Here is an 18,964-nt window from a genome sequence, read left to right on the forward strand (position 1 = left end):
AGATTTTTAATTTTACAACAAGGTTTGTATTCATTAGAACCTTGATAACTCCCAGTTTTCTCTTGATTCCCATTGTTAAGAAGCAGACAGCATACATACTTCTAAATCCCACAAACGGACTTTCATACATTATTTTTTTAGTCTATAATTAGAAAAGTTGTTCTTGCAGATACTAATTCCTCAATCCCTGTAGTACAAGGCCCTTTTTTCAGTAAGGCAGTTGCCTAATGAGATAACCTCTGTGAGCAAAGGCTGTTCATGTAAGTAAAGGTTTGATGTTTCAGACCCTTGCCTATTAATGACCCTTCTTCCAAAAAAATTTATTGTCCCACCAGTGTTTAAATTTAGCACTTGATTGCATGTAGAATAATGCATATCCCTTTTTCACCAAGATTGATGTCATCATTTGCCAGCCAGACCAAGCACTCCATGAATGCCAATAACCCTGGCAATAATCTGCTATCTCCCCATGGGATTAAGGCCATCTGTGTGGAACTCTTCCAGGACTTTGCATACTCTCACTACAATAGGTGAAACCCAGTGATTTAAATATGGTTTGAAAACCTAGGACTGTAGATAGAATGGATTTTACTACCAAAATAAAATAAATTTCTGTTTCATATGCACTGATAGGTCAGTTAAGATCCTGCAAAGATACTAGAGGTGTCCTCCAGAGATTCTGAGCTTTACTATGGCTGACAGTTCTGCTTCCCAGGCTACCCAGCTCAGATATTCTTTTTCTTTCTTTCCCCCACACCTTCTAGAAGAAGGTAGTCTGGGTGGTATGGACTCACAATTATTTCAGTTTCAGGAGATGATTCTTTATGAATCTTAAGGACACTTTTACATATTCATTTTCTATTCTTACTTTTGAAAAATATTCTTTTCTTGTTCTGGTAAAGAAGAAACCTCCCACATGTGATAGTGAGAATTTTAAAAAAAGAAAAAAAAAGTATGCATGTGATGCTGACCGAGGAAGGTTACTGGGCTTTTGCAGAATTCAACAGGGTGTTAAATGGTTCTAGGAGTAGAACATTGATCCAGACTATGAAGAAATAAGTAGACAACCTTGATCTTGCCTGACCAAATACACAGATCTAATTATAACATCAGAATTCTAAAGCTGCACATGCATACATCTACTAATGCAAAGTGGATCTGAGTAAAATTATTGCAAAGGGAGGAAAGAAGGACAATATTTTAACTGTAACTATGCACTAAAAATTCACTAAACTTTACTTTATTCGTTAGCCAATACATTTTAGAATGGCAGGGTCAGAGTAATGACCTTCCACATTTAATATTTTTGCTTTTCTTAATAGTTTACAGAGTTTTCAGGGAATTTGGAGGAGCAGACTTTGATTATATTTTTAAATGGAGAACATGGCTAGTGGTTGATGAAACATCAACTAACTCTAGCAGGTCATCCCATGGGCCAAAGGCAGAACAGTCCTCACGAATGTTCATGTGATCCATCTGTATATGCACAGAGTGTAGAACAGCAGCGCTACGAAAGGGACACTTGGGGTAACAGCCTGGCAGCTGCTGTCTGCAGACAGAAGGCTGGGAGTGAAGGGACTTAAATTTGGGACTTTCAGCTCCAGGCAGCACGTCTCAGCCTGAGACAGGAGATTTTTCTTGTTCATTCCATGCACATAACAACCCTCCCTCTCCCCATAATGTCCTGGCTTGCTTCCAGGGAGGAAATCTAAGAAAAATGGGAAAGTGTAATGGATGACAAAGCCATTTACTTCTAGCTCTACTAGAAAAAATCCATGCTCAGTCAACTCCAGCTCACTGTGCTGTTCATCAGCAACACACATAGCTCAAATTTTGCCCAGGGCCTTATATATACATATATAGATTTTTTTTTTTTTAATTTTTGGAGTTTTTTGTCAACTTCTGTGTGATGAAGGAAGTTAGAAGCACTCATTATTATTCTGCTCTGCTGCTATCTCCTGGGCCCTGAACATCCAATGGACCTTGGTTTTATCCCAACCTTTCCATTATTGCAATAGTCAAAGAAACCCTGATACCAACTGCTGGAAATGCATTTTTCTTGCATTATTGCATAGCTGAACGTCTTTGTGGACAGTCTTGCTCTTTCAATTTGTCTGTCATCCTGCTTGTAGCCAGGATTTTAACTACCTCTCTTACAGAATTTTGAATTAAGTTTAGAAATTTTATTTAAAAATAAAACTATTTTTACTAGCTTTCTAGCACTTCAGCTTTTTTCTTTTGAGGCTGTAGTTTGAGGTGGGGAGTGAGAATATTAATTTTTTAATTAGAGTATCATCCCAAAACTTCATAAGCACAAAATTTCTTCATGCCCATACTTTCTAAACCAGGACCAGAAAGTGAAGGTCCAATTCTATGAGGTGCTGTGCCCTGTAGTCAAATCCAGCTCAGGATACAAGCACCTGCTCATGGGAAGGGTAAAATTAATGGTGCTGGTTATTAGTGCTCCTCGTAGGGCTAGGGTGATAAAGGGGTAGTGTAGGTTGTTTGATGTTGGGTTTACTAGGACTGTGATTCACTGTGATTCACACTATGTCATTAACTGCCTGTTGGATTTCATGGAGCACCTTGCAGCAGCAGCTCCTCACAGGTGCTTCTTTCCCTCTTTCCCAAAAACCCATGTGGCAAATGGAGCTGCCCGAGCTGCAAATGCCTCTCCCATAGCTCCATCCTCTGAGTTGCGTGATCACCTTGTGGAACATAAAAGGCTCTGACACACAGATGAGCTCAAGGTTTTCCCTCCATTGTTCCTGGCATTTAGCTGCTATCACAGATGATGTGCTTCTGAATAATCCTTTTGTACAAAAATAGCATTGTTTCAGAAGTGCTTATTTTACCAGTGGTAATCAGCAAGAAAGCAGTTGTTTACTGTGATTTCATTTTAAACTTGCTTCACCACTGTGTTTATTAGACTCTGCTGGAGAACCATGTAATCTTTTATTACTGGGCTCTTCGGTTTTCTCTCTGTATCTTTCTGCTAAGTTTTATTATACTCTTTGCCATGTCAAGTCTGAAATTAGACTGAAAACACATTGGGAAAGCAACTGAATGATCTGATTTTAATCAAGAGGTGCTCTGAGAAAACATAAAACTCTCTCCAAAATAAAATCAAACCAACTGGAGCATCTGGAAATAAGGAGAAAATATCAATGCAATAAACACTCAACAAAGTTGGCCAGTTTTTTTAAAGCTCTACAGGAACATGCTTGGATGTAGTAATGTCCTTGCATGATAGCAGGAGGCTGATTAGCTGTTTTGTACTCCAAGAAAATATTGATACCATAACTTTTCTTTGTGTGCTTAGGTAAGACTACACCAAGGAATCCTGTTTCCTACTTCTTCTGACCTTCACACTTCAGCAGTTAAAATTAGGTCTGTAAATAATTGCTGTGATACAAATATTTTTCCTTGCCTTGAGGAGCCCAGGACCAAAGCTTAGCTAATCTACCTCTCACCATCTTTGTGGGTCACACTGGAGAAGCATCAGTGTAAAAAGGAAAAGCTTGAAAAGCAAAGGGAAAACTGAGTTGACAGAACAGGGAAGGCTGAGTTTACAGGATGGGGGAAATCTGGCAAAAATTAACATTTTTATAGAAGAGTGCATTTTGTAGAACTAAGAAGTGCAGGTGGAACATAGGAGGTACAGCACAGAAGTGACAATCATAAATAGCTATTATTTGAGCAGCAATATATAACAGTTTGAAGAGAGATTTCAAGAAATTGAAATTGCATAACTGAAAATTATACAACATAAAAATATCATTTGTCATTTCAATCACAGGCCTATGCAGACATAGTTCTATATGTGGTTTCAGCTACTCCAGTTAGAGAAATATGTAATAATTCTTATAAGAATACACATTTTAAAATTCCATAAACTGTGATAGCATGAAAAACCAGAGAAATGTTAGAGTATTTCTCAGGTAGGCGGGTATCATCTGCCACTTTCAATCCTATGTCTGTCATATTTAGTCCACAAGTCTGAGGAAGAGAAGGACATTTGCCACAAAGTGTGTGTTAAAGTAGGGCATAAACTCTCAGGAAACAGGCGCCAGGAGAATGGGATGTCCTCCTAATGAGGGGACATGTAGAGACACAGCTGAGATGGGATCAAAAGCTGTATTATGTGAAGTCTTATAGGAAAAGAATAAGAGGGGAAGGGAAGGGAAGGGAAGGGAAGGGAAGGGAAGGGAAGGGAAGGGAAGGGAAGGGAAGGGAAGGGAAGGGAAGGGAAGGGAAGGAAGGGAAGGAAGGGAAGGGAAGGGAAGGGAAGGGAAGGAAGGGAAGGAAGGGAAGGGAAGGGAAGGGAAGGGAAGGGAAGGGAAGGATCCGGGAAGGGAAAGGATAGGTTGTAACTTGTCTAATAAAGTGAATGGGAGACATGGAGATCTGGTTTATGAGCAAATAAATAGGTCATTAAAAATAATGAATTAAAGATCAGAGTGTAAAGTGCCGACATGGTGCAGAACAAATGCAGAGAATTGTAACCTTGTTACTACAGAAAATTATGAAAGAAATTGCACAACTAAGTTCTCTTCTCCGTGGCTGTCAGGTGTATAAAGACTGTGTACATGACTGCTGCATCCACAAAATAAAGCATTCAAATCACCTTGAAAGAGATCTTGTTTGTTGAAACCAACAGGCATTTTTTGTTCTATAATTGGGGCAAGTAGAAGGCAGCAAAGTGGGCTTTGTACTTTTATTTGAGGGATCTATTCCCTTGGAAAGGTAGACCTTTAAGGCAGTATGTATTTCTATGATAATTCACCAAAACCCAGTTTTTCACCTGTAGGCAAGCAGACCACTGACAGAGGACAAGACTTTTACAGTGTAGTTAAAGGAATGACAAAGATATCTTGTTATTTAAAAGAAGAAGGAGGAGGAAAAGAATAATGAACAAGAAAAAGGGCAATCCTCTATTTCTAAACAATTATGTTGTAATATTGAGTGTTTTACCCTTCTCTTGTGGGAGGAGCATGCTTTTACTTCTCAGGGTATCTTCGGTTTCTCACAGGATTTCACCTTGTGGTCTTCTTTCCACTCATGAAAATCTTTTTTTTTTTATTCTATTTCTTATGACATTTGATGACAGAGAAACAAAGGAGTGGGGTGCTGTCAGTGGAATGTTTGAGCCAATTCAATGGTTAGATTACCTTTCCAGATTAAAACAGTCCTGGAAAAGGAGACAATGAGGTTAACTGTCTAGTTTCAACTGAGCACATTTGTGTATTTTATACCAACTAAAATTTTCTGACTAAAAAAAAAATAGACAAGTGGCTTTAACTTAATTTAGTAGTTGCATATGGTATTTTCACATTAAAAGAAAAGACTAATTAATAACAACTGTTGTTTAAAACCCAGCTACTTTACAAAAGCACATTTCTCCATAGATTTCCATCATGGTTTTTGCTATGACTAGATTAGGACACAACATCAATACCTAAATACTTCATTGTTCAATAGACTAAGCTTCATTTGAGCTGTTCCAGTCTATTATTCAAATTGTTTAATATTAAAATTTATTGATAGGTATTTAATTGGAAGATGACAGCATCTCTTATTAGCTACTTAAACCGAGATCAACAGCTGAAAATATCAGCATGAAAGCCATAGAAACAAAAATCTTTGCTGAGATCTTACACTGAACAAAATCACTTCAACCCACAAATAACAATCATGTTAGTGAGTAATTAAAGCAAGGGACAAAGTTAGGACTACAATATTCTATTCCCAATTCAGCTACTGACTCACAGTGTGATTTTGCTCATTTACCACCTATAAAATGGAAGATGAGATAATGATAATGACAGGGATAATAATGCCTACATAAAAGAAGTGCTAGGAGTCTTAATGTTTGAAAAGAGTTTTGAGATAGGGCTGCTATATAAACAGAGATTATAATTAACAAGGGACTGCAAGCTTGCACAATTGGTATGTTCTTTGGGCTTTCAGAAGCAAAGATAGGTGAACTCTGTATATCTGAGTCCTTTATTGTAAGAGCTTATTTGGGAAATTATGTTTCACAGCTGCCATTACACTCTATTGGAGCCAAGCTTTTAAGAGGTCCTAACTATTTGCCAGTCATTAACACAAGAAACTTTAAAGGCAGTTCAAAATAATCTCATCACTGTGACTACTGGCTCCAGCTTGTCTCATTGTATTCTCTTCTTAGTAGAGATGTGTTACAATGCATTTGTATGAAAGACAGGAGAACATGAGCACATGAACCTGGAGAAGAGGTTCATTGCCTTAGTGAATGCTGAGTGCCTGAGGCGTAAGTGAGCTTGGAGATTTTCTTATACAATAAATCCATGCCACCAAAGTCTCTGAAAATGGTCAAAGACTACCCCAACAACCATTTTCCTGACCAGTTCAGACATCTGCTCTGAGCACAGTGATATTCTTCTGTTGTTGAAAGCCTTTGAAAATAATGGGTTGCATTAGAACAGAAACCTAGTAAAAATATGAATAAGATACTTCAGAAAGGTGAAGTCTCCCTTGCTGAAAGGCAAATCAAACAATAGCTTTGGAAAGATAATATACTCAACAAAAATTATAATAACAATGAGAAGCAGATGTATAGATTATAGAACTTTGTAGAGCACAGCACAGTATCACTCTGTAAAACAAGTCAAAGGCATCTGCAAAGGTACATTGGTCTCTTTTTCTTATATAATCAATTAGATGTTTTTAACAAACTAAATCAGATAAGAAGAAGAACAGTCTGTAAGTAATCTTTGTGTGCAAAGAAGCAGCAAAAACATCTTTTAATAGCTTGTTTTGTAGGAAAAAAATTGTACAGAACTAGATTTGTGTAAGGCTGGCAGACTGCAGGAACATGAAGAGATAATAAAGGGGTATAGTAGGTATACATTTTGCTGAAAGATATTCCAGTGCATAACATTACCAATCCATTTCTATTTCACCCAAAACCATGGAAATCTCTCAGACTTTCATGAAATTAAAAATCTTCTAAGTAAAGGCTATAAGAAAATGGTTTGAGTCTTCTCAGCTAGTTATGTTTTATTGTAAATAATTAGGTTGCAATCTTAGAAGTCCCCATCGAGTCAATGTCATGATACAGAGGCATTAAAGAAGGATCATACTCTACAAGACCACAATTTGATTAAAGGTAACAACAAGGTAAAGTGATTTAGCTAAGGCCACAGAAAGAGTCAGTGGCAGAAGAAGAGCAGCCCCTGGACTGCAACATTTGCAATGTACATATGGAGCATAAAGACGTTTCCAGCATAAATTGGTAGGCTACTGCAAACCTGAAGAACTTAAAAAGTTGTAAATATCTCTCATCCAGTCTAGCTGCCCTGCCATGTTAGCTTTCATTGCCCCACTTATCTCTGTTTGGCCAGGTCTCTGGAGTTGCATCCTCCTTATTTCATATCTCCATTTTGTTATTTCCCATTTCAGAGTTGAAGAACAGTTAGCTGGTGACAGGAATAACCACAGGGTCCCATGAAAAGTTATGGGGAAGAAAGAACAGGACGGGCATGAAGCATGTTACTTAGTGTTGCAAGGTTTCTTACTGCTGAAAGAGTCCATTTTGTGACAAAGAGTCCAAAAAATACTCGCATTTCTGTGGAAGAAAAAAAACTATAGAATGCTACAGTTTTCCTCCTAAAAAAAATTTAATAAATGTTCGTGTGTCACTGAGCAAGAAAGACAGGGAGGAAATGCATTTCATGAAGATTCTTTTCTGTAGCTGCCTTTTAGTCTTTTCTGAACATCTATCTGAAATGCTCAGCACCATTCTCAGCAATAGCCTAGATACTGCTTGTGTGGTTGTTTTTCTGTCCTTAATTGAGCAGAAAGTATGGCACATCTCTGATTTGTTAGTCACATTACTGGGCAGCAGAATCCTGGGAGAGATTTCTGAGGACAGCAAGTGGGATAAACCCAGACAGAACTGACATAAAACATGAAATGTAAAACACAAAACTTCTGTGGATGGAAAAGAGCCATTTGTGCTGTTGTACAAAACACAATGTTTGCCAGGATTTTTGCCCAAAGAACACTGAGAGGATCCCAAATCTATTATGATCAGAGCTACAGTTCCCTTATTTGTACCCTTATTTGCAATGAAGGTTCACATCATTTGTCCCTCAGAACCCCTTTGAACACTTTTGAAACACTTTTGTTTTTCTACATTAAAATAACTTTGATGGGCATTGCCTGCAATAAGAAGGAAATTGTTTCTTCTCTTTCAGAGATGTTCCAAAACTACAAAGAAAAGCTGCAATGGAGCTTTAGAGACTGTGGTTAGGCTGTGTCCAATGCTTGTTTCATGCTGTATTGATCCTGGCACTGCTCTTCTCAGCTTAGAAAATGGCAGATTTCCTATTTTTCAGCCTCATTTTGCCATGACCCTCCCGAGGAAAGCTGAGTAGGATGCACAGAAGTGTGTGTCAATGGAGAGTGTTCATTTGTGAGGGTGGCTGGGCAGCATCCAAAAGAGCAATATTTTATGAGATTTTAGATATTTTACTTTAAATATTTTATAATATTTTAATTTAAAATAGTCAATCTTTTATTTTTAAAAGCCTTACAGAAGATTCCCTGCCTCTTCTTTCTATCCAGACCCGTGCTCTCCTTTTGCCTTACCACAGCTCAGTCATTAATACCTGTCTTGCTTTAAGCTTCATTCACTTTCTTCATATTTGTTTTGCTTCAAGCTTCATTCATATTCTTCTTAGTGTCCTCAGCAGGCAGCTGGCCTGCTTCCATCCTCTTTTTCAGTGTCAGTCTCCCCAGGAGTTTCCAGGCCCTGTGTGATCCCAAGTCCCTGTAATGTGGACGGGGGAGCTTTGTAGGCTGGATGTGTCATGTGTCCGTCACTGGATCTCACACACACTTCAGTGGTAATCTCTCCATTCTGGAAATTTTGTATCTGAAGCCTAGGACACACTTCTTCAGATCTGGGCAGTAGAGAAATAAGGTCTGTGGTTTCAAGACAGAGGAGTCAGGAGGTGGGAAACACCAATCATGTAAATGGCATATATGCACTCAAGAGAATTTCTACAGATGAACAATGCATACATGGTATTTTATAAATGGTTTGGTGTAGGTGAAAAATGTCCTAAAGTTCAAGAAGAAGCACTGAAAGCATTAGCTACACAATTTCAGATTCCCATGGTGGCTGGCTGAAATACATTCTTGGTTTCTTGTCGGGTATCAATGCCAGCTGCCCGGGGGGGTGCTGAGCCTCCAGTGCTGCTCTTGCACTTTTAAGTACCATTGCCACCACGGAAAAACTGTTTGGCATACTACTGCATAAGTGACTAAGGACTCCAAGAATGTTCACACATTTATTCTTCAAATCTAGCAACTTTCTTTATTGTGTGAAAACTAAAGCTTTTCTCCTATTTTCAGCTCTTTGCAAATGTGTCCTGGGGATCTACTCTGGCCTGGGCTTTCTTCCCTCAGTGACCCCCTCTGGCTTCTGAGTCATTGCCCTGCAACAATATCAAGATTTCAAATGAGCAAATGAGCACAGTTCTCACCACCATATTCTGGTTTCTCCATCTTTGGTTTGCACTGCCTTTCTCATCCCTCATATCCTACACATAAGGCAGATTTCTCAGCATCTTCGACTTACTTCCTTTATGGATGGCATTTCTCAGGTTGTCAGTTCCACATCGTCTTCAAATCTGCACATCTTGTTCTACATTTCCTTCTGTAGGATAACCGCTACCTCCTATATATAGCAGAAACAGAACAGCTCAACATATTGCCACTTGTCACTCTTATCCCACTGTCTCTCTCTACCCCTCTGTCCCATTTGCCATCTCTGGTTTCTGTTAGCAAACCAACTCAGCATTTCAACACCAGTGTTCCTTTGTTAACCTTACAGATTACTCTCTCAGTGGGCACCAAAAGCTATCCAGAAGTCCTTGTGAAGGATGCCCACACGTTCACCCTGTTTCATTCCCATTTTATTCATTTGGGCAAGATGAGCCAACATGGCCAAGTTTGAACTTCTTTTTTGCTGCCTGTGCTGAAAGTCTCTAACTAAACTGTGCCTGTCCAAGTGTTCGATATTTGACCCTCACCAGCTTTGCTGAGTCTTAGAACAAAAGCCAGAAAAAGGTTGTGTAGTTACCATTTCTTTTCATCTTTTTTTTTTTTTAATTTTAGAAGCCAAAGTAGATGTCTGTTCTCTAAGTGCAATACGCTCAATCTTCAGCTGGCATCAGATCAATAGAGCTACACAGTTTTTAGCCCAGTAGAAGTTCTCTGTGTCTTCAACTTCTAGTACACCTATCACTGCATAATCTGAGATCTGTGAGCAGTTCATGTCACTTTAACAGGTACCACTTGTTACTGAGCGCACACATGCTCACGGCTGAGCTGAAATCCAACAGGCACCAGCTTCAGTTCTGTGAAGGTGGTTTAAGTTAACACATTTTTTCTCTTACAGCCAGGAAGGGCTAAGAGCATGCACCCACACACTTAGGAAGCCTCAGCTTATGAATGGTTATTTATTAAGAGGCAGGACCCAATCACTTTCAGTTAGTGCCTATATTTTAGAAGCAAACTATTCTGTCTCTTCTATTTCCATTGGGAAGTTTAAGGTCTGTACCAAAGTGCCCTCTTGGAAGTTTCTTTGACTCTGGCTGTGTTTCTAATCCTTCAGACTTTTACTACCCCAGGCTTCTTGAAGCACACATAGCAGACAGCATAAATCTTCTGTTTTGCTTTGGTTTAAATATGCTCCTGTCATAGTGCTTTCTCAGTAAAACCTTCTACTTTTGGGTACTGGAAGTTACAAATGAACACCTCTCTCTGAAGTGTCAGTGTCTATGCTTGACTGTGTTGCCGAGGTGACAGGAAGAGGACAGGTTTGTTTCCTTTTCTGTCTGCAAATGTCAGAGATTCCACAGGCAATTGTCTATAGTGGAACTATAGCAGAACACATCCACTGTGTGTCCATAAACACATTACTTAGATTATGTGGTTTTGCTTATTGTAGGTGAGCACTTACTCTGTCCCAGTAAGAGAGAACAGGACAGCACAGGAGCCCTCCTTCTCTGCACCTGCTCCCCCAGCAAGTCTGGAGGAAATTAAATGGGAAACATTTTGAGTGAACACATTTCGGATGCCCAGAGAATGTACTGGAAACAGGATCTTCTTCATGATGGAGAGGCAAATCAGACCATACCCCATGGCAGAGTGAAGCAGGGGGACACTTTTTTTGGCCATTCCAAATCTGACCTTGCTGGAGACAAACTTGGCTCTCAGTGTGAGACCTGTCCATTCAGAGCAGAGCCTGAGCACCACCTCCAGATACAGCAGAGGGACAAATGGTTGAACAAGCACCAGCTCTGCTCAGATCTGCATTTCCAGCAAGCTTAAGCTGTGGAGCACTTCCTGTATACCCTGCTATAGGATTTTCACCTTCCTTGTTCTGGTAGTAATGTTAACTCACCTGGTTAACTCTTGTCAATGTTCTGATAGTAATTTTGCCAGAAACCTTTTGTCCTTGTTCTAGTCACCAGTTAGAAAAAAAAGTCTATTAGACTTCAGAGTTTTGATGGGATTTACTAGGAAATACAATCATGTCAGGAGACCATGCTACCTTTCTTTCCCTAAAGAATTTTTGGGATCTTCCCCTACACATGTACACATGTGATCTCAGTTATCTACATTTAAAGCAACTTCTGGAGGCTCTGTATTAACTCACAGTCCTCTAGCTGTTTTCTTAATTGTTTGAATCAGTGTCCATATTTGTGGAGCCTGAAATATTTTTACCACTTTTGTTTTCACTTCTGAATATAATTTGGAAGTTATTTCCAAATGTTTGTTTTATAAGCTTCTGTTATACCCTCATCTTAAAACATATCCTGTTTTATGCATTCTTGTTTATAACCTCTTTGGAAGCTGAAACTTCAATATATTTGCTGTATGTATTTCTTTCTGATGGTAAAATACATATTGTTTTATGATGCTAGGATTACTGACATCTGTTGGGCTCTAAGCAATTTAGCAACATCAAAGGAAGAATCAGATTCTTATTTGCACAACAAGTATAGCCAGGGCTGTAGCAGTTAATGCTAACAACATTAGCAGTATCTTAAATGTCATGTCTTAAAACAATCTAGCTTTCAGAGATTAGAATGATATCAAAAGTGTGGGCCATATAATCTGCTCACTGATAGCACTGATGTCTGAATCACGTTTTCCCAGCTTTTGTGAGGATCCATCTAGTTTTCTCTCTGAAGAAAACAATACATGCAAAAACGCAGAAGCAGTGCGAGCAACTTCTGCTCTTGTTGCAGTTGAACCTCTACTCTGCAGCACAATCCACTTAGCTGCAAGTGGACAAATAGGGGCCAGAAAAAACTCCCAAGCAGACTTTCAGACTGAGGTAGGATCTGGGTATGACTCTGTATTTCACCTGTAAGATTATTTTGCAAGGGTGTCTGTGGTTAATATGCACTATGATAGCAAAGAGAGTTTATTTCTGATTTGGAAGGAGCCCTTAGAACTGCCAATTGATAATGCAAAGGAAATGTTATAGCCAGTTAGTTAACTTCCTCCAACCTTCGTTTCAACGCAGGGAAACATATCGGTGTTTGATCAGCCAAAAATTACACCCCCTGAGCTCAGATTCTGCTTTGATCTTCCTTTGATCATACACTTCCCAGGAAAAGGGAACTTGCTTGCATTTAGGGTTTGACTGCAGAACAAGGATGCAGACACAATGAACAGGAGGCAGACAACACATTGTATTGATTCTAATTAGTAAGTAGTTCAGTTCAGATAAATATGAATATGTATATATAAATGTGTGTATATATACATGTATATATACATGTGTGTATATATATATAGATAGATAGATGTGTAAGTGGAGATAAACATTTATAATTTAAAGACCATGGACACAAAAAAAGGGATATTTTCTAATATTTTTGAAATCCAGTGTTCTGCGGTGCTTTGGTTTACAGTCAGTGGTATATTTAGAGAACATTGTTGCAGTGGTTTCTTTCCTTAGATGTATACCTCATCTTTCCCACATGAGGGTACAACTGAGCAAGATGTAAATTCATTTGTGGATGATCAAACATTATAATGTGAAGTAAAGCCATCCCCCTTCTCCATCCTAGATGAAGCCACTGTTAAATGTGGCTTCTCAGCCTGGAGTTGTCAGTGAGCTCAGTAGTGGCCAACTGCATTTTTTGCTGTTATAGTTCTTATTTTATGGAGAACTTGAAAGAAAAAATAATTTAGGAATACAACAGTGTCTTCCTGATTGGTGAGGTAAATGAGAAGCCATGCTTCAGAGAACATTTGACATGTCAAACCAAAACACAACATATTCACAGGCACAGAACACCAGCAAAGCCCTAGTCCTTTCCCAGCTGCAGATTGCTCTGCTTAGCACTGTGGAGCAAGAACAGCAACATAATAGATGTCTAAGTTACTTATGCTGCAAGTCAGTGAATTAGTTAGAAACCTGGTTTTTCAAAGTAAACCTTGATTTTTCAGGTGAATACAGAGATGAGTCCATAACATCTCACACTAAGATTCCAGGACATGTAGCTCTGGATGAACTTGCTCTCCAGGCCTTCTAATATTTATTTCTCTTAGGAGAGGAGAAAGGTGTACTTCTTCATGCACTAAAGTTCAAACCAGTCGAGGGAGTCAACTGTGCCCCTTAGATAACTTCACCTCCCAACCTCAAGGAAACCTAACTTTACTTGTTTAAATGTCTGGCTAATATCTTACACCAGAAATAAGATTGTGTTTGCTGATGCTTTTTAGTGGCCAAATGCACAGGACAGCAGAGAAATGGAGTGGTCAGTAGTATTGCCCTTGTGGAAATAAAACTCGAAGTATTTTCAGAGGCATTGCTTCATGTACCTTTCAAACTTAGACACAGCTGCAGAATTAGTCAGGAAGAAACTATGGGGCAATTCTAGGAGTGTTTAAACCATGTATACCCTGATCATCTTCTGATGCAGGCACATAGGCATAAAATAGTCACACTCTGCTGGCACATCATTTGGGACCTTTAATACTTCCTGACAAAAATCTAGTGTCCATGAGAAACAGGAACAAAAAAAACCCTAAGAAAACAACCAAACTTATTCTTCCTGGATTCTCTTCAAGCTGCTATAACATTCCTCATAAATTATCTTGCAAAATCTTGAGATTTAGAATCAGCAGTGATGGCCACATTCCACCACATCTCCTGCACCATCAAGTGGTTAGAATCACACACCACAGGTGTGTGGAGGTGCTAAGAGGAGAAGGAGACAGCTACGCCTTTATCCATCCTCCCTCTGCCAACGCTGAACAGAAAAGCAAATGTGGCACTGTCTCAGCATTCATAAAAGAATGAAGAAAGTTCTTACTAATTACAATGATATACGTTTAGCTTCTAGCACTGGAAAAAGACAAAAAACAACAGAAAAAGTATTCTTAAGAAATAGTCACTTCATTTGCAGAGAATAATGCAATGATAAGCAATAAGATGCAGGATTTATAAAGAATAGATCTTGTCTGACAAAGACAATCCTTTTTTTAAGGAATTACCAAATCAATGGATGAGTGGAAGACAATAAATATAATACTCTTGGATTTAAGCCATTTTTTTAAACAATTGGTCTGATCATCCTCTGCCTCAAAGCCAGGCAGCTACACTGACATAAAACTGGAGAGCATGAGAATGGAAGATTGCCTCCAATGCTTCCCAAAATCATTCTTTAAAAGCTTGACTGAACTTGCTTGTGGAAGAAAATATCTCATTTGGTCTGAAGTCTAGAATGAAGGACCAAAACAAGGCTAACAGACAAAGAAAATAACACCAGTTTATAGGGAGGACAGGTAAATATTTAAGGATCAGTGTTTGGTTTTGCCTGACGTAATACTTCCAGTAATCACAGAATTACAGAATAATCTGAGTCAGAATGAGCTAGAAAGAAGCATAGACAACATATTAATAATATTCATAGGTGTTATGCTAAATTGAGAAAAGACAAGAAAAACAGAGAGGCCAACAACAGGGGCAGAGGGATTAATTAGTAACACAGGCCAAAATTAACAGAACAAGAATCACCTTGGAAAAATACCGTAAAGGACAGGCACTAGAGAATGGAAGATTAGCTTGCAAGATGATTTCTATTAGAGGAAGGTTCTTTGATGACAGAAATGTCATAAGGGCTAAGAGGATAAAACCCAGCAAGTTACTTTCAAGCGTCAGAGAAATACGGTAGTAGGAAAGGTCAATGTAGCTTGTGCGTGTGTATGCAAAGATGCAGCAGCTGAGAGAAGCAAGAGTCATTCTCTGCAAGACTGAGGTGAAATGTGTGGGGAATATTGCTTCATTTCTAGGGAGATTTTCACAGACTGCAGGGCTGTTTAAAGAACCACAGCACAAATAAGAGCACTGAGAGGAGCTGGTGCCCGAGGAGTGATTAAATTAGAAATGCTTAGATTGAGCAGTGACCAGGTATGTGACATTAACATTGAAAAGGTGCAATTAGCAAGCAAGAAAAGAATAGAAATAGAGGCAGCAATAGGAACAAGAACAGGTTTGCAAGAGAGACCCAGAGGACTTTTCTCTCTTTACTGATTTTACGATAGGTATAACAGACTCAACAGCTACACAGCCTGGGCTTGGCTAGAGATCCATGCCAGACACAATGTGCTGTGTCTTCTTATTTCCCTTACTCTTTTGCTTGTACCTTGGGCTCAGTTCTCAGTGTCCTGCCTCTTGCTCTGATTGCCCTGGCCTTGTTCCCAATCAAGTCTCTCTTGGCATTGAGCCAGATGTGCATATTCTTTGTTTGAGGTACTATCCTATAACATGGAGGTCAGACACCTCACTCCCATCAGGACAGGATGTATTTCCACAGGACCTGGTTCCTTCCTAGCAACATAGTACTTAGAATAGTTTCTACATTGGTATTATTTTGAAATCTCAAGAGATTTGTCTGGATATTTCCCATGTAGTCCTAATTGAGATTCTCTCCAAGCCTATTCCCGGCACGAAAGAAGATGCAGAATTTGCAGATAAAATTGTGTTCCCAAAGAAATAAGGAATGAGAATTTGTAGTGAAAAGAAAAGGGTGAAAAAACAAAATTATATTAAAATCTCTCAGAGAATATGCGGGGGTAAAAGAGGAATTGTTCATAAGGAGGCCTTCTATGGAGTGTTTGCCACAAGCCAGTAAACATAAAGGCTGACACACTAGAGAAGATGAACAAAGCATCTAGATGGAGCCAAGGTTAAAGCAGATATAGAGAATTTTCCAAAGGCTTAGGTCTGTCATTGGTAGGTCATGTAAAGAAAGATGAAGAAAATGCTTTCTGTTCATCCTAAAACACCCAAACATTGTCTTATCTTACTCCTTCTGTCTCAAGACACAGCCTTTATGGTCACACTACACATGAAAGGTCAAAGATTTCTGCTGCAAAACCACAAGAAGCTTCTCTTAAACATTTTTTCACTGGAAATAGCTCCCTACATCCACAATCCTCCTTTTATAGAATGAATTTTAATAGGTATCTTTTTTCTTTTGTTCCTCCTGACTGCTTCAGTTTTATTGTGGCTTTGCCTCTGTTTTCATTTTCATGCTCTTTCCCTTCTACTGCATTATGAATTCTCATTTTACTTGCTGAAAGTTAGAGCTACTGTACATATATTTAGAATACATGGGGGTGTATGTGGATACAGATATTAATAGATACATAAGCATTACATAGCTCTCATTACTTTTCCAATATTATCAATTTTATTCACCATATGTCATGCTATGCAGTTCTCACCTTCACTAACTTTGTATGGCTGTTTGCACATGGTCTATTAAAAACACATACAAATATCTAGTATTCCAGTATTCAGGATACCTTGTGGTTCATATGCTTCTTGGCTCAAATGTGATACAAAGAACCTGGTAATAAAAGAATATCAGACTAATGTGACTGGCATTTGCCCTGAAGAGGCAAATTTTATGATAACTAAAGCAGCATCAGCATAAAGCTCTTTTGTCACATTTAAACAATGGGCAAAGACACCAGCGTAGACATTCAGAAAACAGGTTACATCCTGTTCGCCAAAGAGAATTCATGTTCATTTTCATTCCACAGCATTTGTCCTCATTTTTACATCATAAAGCCAAGGAAAAAAACCAGTTTAGTGCCATCCAGTACTTTATAAATCATAGCATTTGAATATTTTGTTCTGTATGAATGGCTGATGTACCTAAAACTAGCACATCTTTTTGTATTTTAAAACTTTGTTTTACATTAAGACACTGGACAGAACACAGCATACTGCCATAATAGGCAGGAACTGATGTTTTAAGAATTCAGCTCTGCAGGTAACAAGAAGTTAAAAAGCAGGAATAAATTCCCTTTTGATATAATTCAAAATCTCACAGCCAGATACTGTGTTTCAATTTGATCTCTATACACTGCACTTTCAGCTCCATTTTCTAAGGCATTATAATCATTCAGCCATTAATATTTCTCATCCCTTTCTAAACCTCACACCAGACAGAATCAGCCCCCGGGGAACATCTCCAGAAAAGGAGATGCTGTGGCAGCACAGAGCAAAGAGGTTTCCCTGTAGCACCATGCATGGTCCTAAAAGGAGGGAGGAACCAGCAGTTCTTAACCCACATCTTCCAGCAGCTGCATCCACGTACCTTGCTCTGCAGGATACAATCACAGACATGTATCACCCCCATTAGGATCCAGACTGCATCTCTCTGATTGTCATGGAGACTGTTTCAAAGTCTTGCCGTGCTCCAGCAGCAGCAGCAGCAGCAGCAGCAGAGGACAATAGCACTTGGTCTTAAATGGCTGAAAAGAAAGCAACAAAGCCCAGTGTAAAAGGGAAGGACCTGTGGCTGAAATAGATATGAGTGCAGCAAGACACTCTTCCCACTGCTGCTGAGGGCTAGAGGTGCCGGTTAGGGCAACCTTCCAGAGGTATATAGCTGTGCCTTCAAAATAAGCAGAGGAAGAGTATTCTCAAGAATAGCACATTTCTCCTCCTTCTTTCTCCCCCTCAAGCTAAGTTGCTGGGGTGTTTTAGATTAAATGTGTTAATTAGGAAACTATTTAGTTTACGAGGTCTTCTGCTTTTTCATTCCCGTGGGCACTGTAAACACACTGAGTTTTGGAGTAAGTGATATACAGTGTCTCGGAACGAGAGACAGGCAGAGGCACAGGCAAGTGCAAGGAATTAATAGAGTTGGTAGTTTACAAGACCTGAGGCAAAGAAGTGATTTTCGGAAGAGTGAGATGACAGTTTTTGTGCCAAATAGCAAATTTGGTAAGAACTGCAATTTATGACCATCCATAAGCTATTTTTAAGTCAGGTCAGTTCTCAGAAGAGACAGGAGTAAAAGGTACTGAGCAACATAAAATACAAGCAAACATAAAATGCAAAATTCAAATGCAAAACCAACTGGGTTTAATCCTCTCTCAGAAAAAAAAAAATTGTAAGACCAAACTGTCACTAAGTGTACTTAATAAAATAGAAGTATAAACCTCTGAAAAATTGTTTGGTGACCTACCTGTTAAGATGTTCATATTACCAAAAAAAGGTTACAGAATGTCTTCAAGGACTGAGCAAAAGCATTATGGATAATTCTAACATTTTGATCTGAGTCAGTTCTTTGAAAATGTGAAGGACACTAGGACTCACAAAAGGGGAGTGAAAGGTTACACTGGAATCAGAGAAATAGTAGAGCTAAAGATGCTTCCACGGGCTTCTTCCACTGCATTTAAAGCAAACTTGATGTTAGAAGCAGATCTGCTGTGGAACAAACCAATACACTGGAAAATCATGCTCAGAGTAAAAATGAAATATTTTCCTTTGGAAAAAGATGAGTCTAATCAGCACTTATGCAATCTCATGGTAATAAGCAAAGCAGGCTTCAAATCTCCTGGGAATATCCTAGGCAAAATTCTGCAC

The sequence above is a fragment of the Camarhynchus parvulus genome, chromosome 1 (genome assembly GCF_901933205.1).
Source record: "Camarhynchus parvulus chromosome 1, STF_HiC, whole genome shotgun sequence".
NCBI lineage: Eukaryota > Metazoa > Chordata > Aves > Passeriformes > Thraupidae > Camarhynchus > Camarhynchus parvulus.